Source organism: Macaca fascicularis, chromosome 19 (genome assembly GCF_037993035.2).
Source record: "Macaca fascicularis isolate 582-1 chromosome 19, T2T-MFA8v1.1".
NCBI lineage: Eukaryota > Metazoa > Chordata > Mammalia > Primates > Cercopithecidae > Macaca > Macaca fascicularis.
Genome location: NC_088393.1, coordinates 42,646,191 through 42,650,779, shown reverse-complemented (window position 1 = coordinate 42,650,779; position 4,589 = coordinate 42,646,191). Strand labels below are relative to the sequence as shown.

The window sequence follows — 4,589 nt, the reverse complement described above, 5'->3', positions numbered from 1 at the left end:
CATCTTACAGAGTTTAAAATAACCACCAAATAATGGAAACAGAACATACAGTTTCGAAGTCAATGGAGGAATAAATGAAATGAGAAAGAAAAGAAATAAACAAACTGAATCCCAAAAGAAGGCTAGAGAGCAGAAAAAAAGAAACATTAAAAGATGAGGGACGGCCGGGCAAGGTGGCTCACACCTGTAATCATAACACTTTGGGAGGCTGAGGTGGGTGGATCACCTAAGGTCAGGAGTTCAAACCAGCCTGGTCAACATGGTGAAATCCCGTCTCTACTAAAAATGCAAAAATTAGTCAGGCATAGTGGCACACATCTGTAATTCCAGCTACTCGGGAGGCTGAGGCACAAGAATTGCTTGAACCCAGGAGGTGGAGGTTGCAGTGAGCTGAGATAATGCTGTCAAACTCCAGCCTGGGCAACAGAGTGAGACTGTGTCTGAAAATAAAATAAAATAAAATATAAAATAAAATAAAAGATGAGGGAAATAAAAAGTACAAAATAAGATGGTAGACGTTTCGCTTTTTCTTAAATAGGTGTGTTCACTCTGTGATATTTGTGATAATTTATTTGGCCTATACACTTGTTATTTGGCTATGCATGGTGATATGGTTTGGCTATGTCCCCACCTAAACCTCATCTTGAATTGCAGTTCCCTTAATCCCAAGTGTCATGGGAGGAACCAGGTGGGAGGTAATTGAATCATGGGGTGGTTGTCCTCATGCTGTTCTCCGATGGTGAGGGAGTTCTCAGGAGATCTGATGGTTTTATCAGATGGCTTCCTCCATTTTGCTCTGCACTTCTTGCTGCTGCCATGTGAAGAAGGACCTGTGCGCTTTCCCTTCTACCACGATTCTGTTTTCTGAGGCTTGCTCAGCCCTGTGGAACTGTGAGTCAATTAAACCTCTTTTCTTTGTAAATTACCCAGTCTCGGGTACGTCGTTACTAGCAGCGTGAGAATGGACTAATACATACGGAATGCATGTATATTTCAGTATATGTACATACTTCACTAAAAGAATTTAAAATAAGATGACAGAAATAAATTCAAATATATTGGAAATTATTATTTTATAACTATACATGGACAAAATAATATAGTTAAAAGACAAATATTGTCCAATTGTCAGACCGGATTATAAAAAAATCCAACCTCTCTATACACTGCTTAGGAAAAGCACATTTAAAACATAAAGATGGCCGGGCGCGGTGGCTCACGCCTGTAATCCCAGCACTTTGGGAGGCCGAGGCGGGCGGATCACAAGGTCAGGAGATCGAGACCATGGTGAAACCCCGTCTCTATTAAAAATACAAAAAATTAGCTGGGAGCGGTGGCGGGCGCCTGTAGTCCCAGCTACTCGGGAGGCTGAGGCAGGAGAATAGCGTGAACCCGGGAGGCGGAGCTTGCAGTGAGCCGAGAGTGCGCCACTGCACTCCAGCCTGGGGCACAGAGCGAGACTTTGTCTCAAAAAAAAAAAAAAAAAAAAGATATAGCAAGGTTGAATGTAAAAGGATGGACAGAGATGGACTAGGCAAATAATAACTAAAAACGAAGTCGATGTGGCTCTGTTAATATCAGACAAAATCAGTGTTAAGGCAGAAGGAATTTTGAAAGTTTCAGTTCACCAGGGAGACAGAACTACAAGGAGAAATAGACAAATTACCATGATAGAAGGAGCATGTAATGCACCTCTTCATGTAACTGATAGATTAAATAGATGAAAATGTTTATAAAGGTTATGAAGATTTGAACATCATAAATTAACAAGTTCGATCTAAGATATATACAGAGAAGATGGCACCCAACAATTGCAGAATCTCTCTTCTTTTCATTACTGGAATACTAGAATACTGTTTATATTCCAAGCCAAAAAACAATTCTCAGCAAATTTCAAAAGACCGATACCATTGAAACAGCACTCTCTAGTTAGAAATGAGTAACAAAAGAATAAAGGGGAAAAAATTCTGTGTTTGAAAATTAAGATACATTTCCAAAGTCGAGAGTCAAAGAAAAAAATCACATGGAATTTGGAGCCTATTTAGAACTCAAAATAATGAGAATTCTGCAAATCAAAACTTGTGACATCCCACTAAAGCTGTTCTTAGAGGGAAATCTGTCCAATGCACTAAATGCTTACATTAACAAAGAAGAAAGGCTAAAATGAATGAGCATCCAAGTTAACATGTTAGAAAAGGAGCAACAGAGGAGACTGAATAAAGTAAAACGAAGGAAACAATAAAGATAAGATTAGATATTAATGCAACAAGAAAACAGAGATAAATGCCAGAAAGGATCTTGGTTTTCTGAAAAGACAGATTAATGGACCTCTTGGCAAGACTGAGAAAGGAAAAAAGAAGGCACAAACACAATAGGAGGTAACCACTAAAAAGTATCATGACCTGTTTCTTCCCACCACGTGGACTCTGCTCTGAAGGACTGTTGCTTCTCTTGCCCAGTTTGTCCACCTGTGCCAGTCACTGCTTTGTTTTGGGTGCTGGTCCTTTGAGTCCACATGCAGGCTCCTGCCTTGCTCCCCAGACTTGCCTGTGCTGGGTTGTTCAGATCCAGCATGAGGAACCCCCCTTTCTGAATCGGAGTCAAGGATAGAATTAAGAGCTCTGCGGCAGATAAGTGAATGCTACCATCTTCTAGATACAGAATAGGGAAGATAAAGAATTCCAAGATTCTGATATTACAGGATAAAAAGGCTTGTGGTTTACCACGAGGTAGTACCAGCCATAATGAAGAAAATGTTATAGGCTGGGTGTGGTGGCTCACGCTTGTAATCTCAGCACTTGGGGAGGCCCAGGAGGGAAGATCGCTTGAAGGCAGAAGTTGTTGAACATCCTAGGCAACATAGTGAAACCCTGTCTCAATAAAAAATAAACAATTAGCCGGGTATGGTGGCGTGCACCTGGGGTCCCAGCTAATCAGGAGGCTGAGGCAGGAGGATGGCTTGAGCCCATGAGTTTGAAGCTGCAGTGAGATGTGATCACACCACTGCATTCCAGCCTGGGAGACAGAGGGAAACCCTGTCTCTAAAACAAACAAACAAACAAACAAACAAACAAACAAAACAAAGCAAAACAAAAAAGAAAAAAGAAAGAAAAGAAAATGGAATATATCACAGACACGAAGGAACACTCACTCAATGGCTGAGTTGGCTTTGAGCTATCTACTACTCTCCTTTACCTCTGAACTCACCTTAGTTCTGTTTCATCGTTCCTCTTTTTGAGCCCTTCTTCCCCAAAAAGTTACCCCAAGCTGGCGCCTCTAATCTCCTGTGAAGGTGACATTGGCTATCCCTAAGATCTGCATCTTCTCTCTGCACCTGGCTCTCCAGCGCTTTCACCACTACCCAGACAGTGAGACCCCCCATGCTGCCGCCTCTGTGGCCCTCTGTCAAAGGCTTTGTGCACGTGGAGGAAGAGAAACAGAAAATCAAAGGGTTAGGCTGGGCATGGTGGTTTATGCCTGTAATTGCAACACTTTGGGAGGCCAAGGTGGGTGGATCACTTGAGGTCAGGAGTTCGAGACCAGCCTGACCAACATGGTGAAAACCCGTCTCTACTAAAAATACAAAAATTAGCCAGGTGTGGTTGTGGGGGCCTGTAATCCCAGCTACCCAGGAGGCTGAGGCAGGAGAATCGCTTGAACCTGAGAGGCAGAGGTTGCAGTGAGCCAAGATCACATCACTGCACTCCAACCCAGGCGACAGAGCGAGACTCCGTCTCAAAAACAAAACAAAACAAAATAGAAACAAAAACAAAAATAAAGAAAATCAAGGGGTCAATGCAGCATTGAGAGCACTGAGCAACACTGCGCCCGCCCACCAATTTGACTCTTCCACTGGGGGAACCCACCATGGTAGACAAAGTGTAGGGTCCAAACAGACCAGGAAGTTGAAGAGGATCATGGCAGCCAGTCTCCTGGCTCTCCTGCACCTCCAGGTCCCCACTTGGGGCCAGGAGAGCATGATCTGCACAAAGTGCCAGGTGGCAGAAGGTGGTGACCACTATGGAGATGAAGAAGAGCTCCAAGCACAGCTCCAGCTGCAGCACCACGGCCAGCTGCTCTTGGGGGAAGTTCTCATAGCAGATACAGGGCCCTCTGGCATATCTCATCGTCTTCTTGGTTGGTAAAAACTAGACAATGAGGCTAGGCGCGGTGGCTGATGCCTGTAATCTCAGCACTTTGGGAGGCTGAGGCAGGCAGATCACTTTAGGTCAGGAGTTCGAGACCAACCTGGCTAACAAGGTGAAACCCTGACTCTACTAAAAATACAAAAATTAGTCGGGAGTGGTGGCACGTGCCTGTAGTCTCAGCTACTCGGGAGGCTGAGGCAGAAGAATCACCAGAACCCAGGTGCTGGAGGTTGCAGTGAACCGAGATAGTGCCACTGCACGCCTCTCCTCGACCTGATCATTGAAAGGTAGACATTTAAAATAAAACTTGTGGCTGGGAGCAGTGGCTCATGCCTGTAATCGCAACACTTTGGGAAGCCAAGACGGGAGGATTGTTTGAGTCGAGGAGTTCAAGACCAGCCTGGGCAACACAGGGAGAGCCTTTCTCTACAAAACGTTAAA

General features: G+C 44.1%; 1 pseudogene; it reads right to left on the bottom strand.

Moving 5' to 3' along the window:
• Positions 1–3,208: 3,208 nt before the first annotated feature.
• Positions 3,209–4,120, bottom strand: LOC102134542 (uncharacterized; annotated as a pseudogene).
• Between the last annotated feature and the right edge of the window lie 469 nt (positions 4,121–4,589).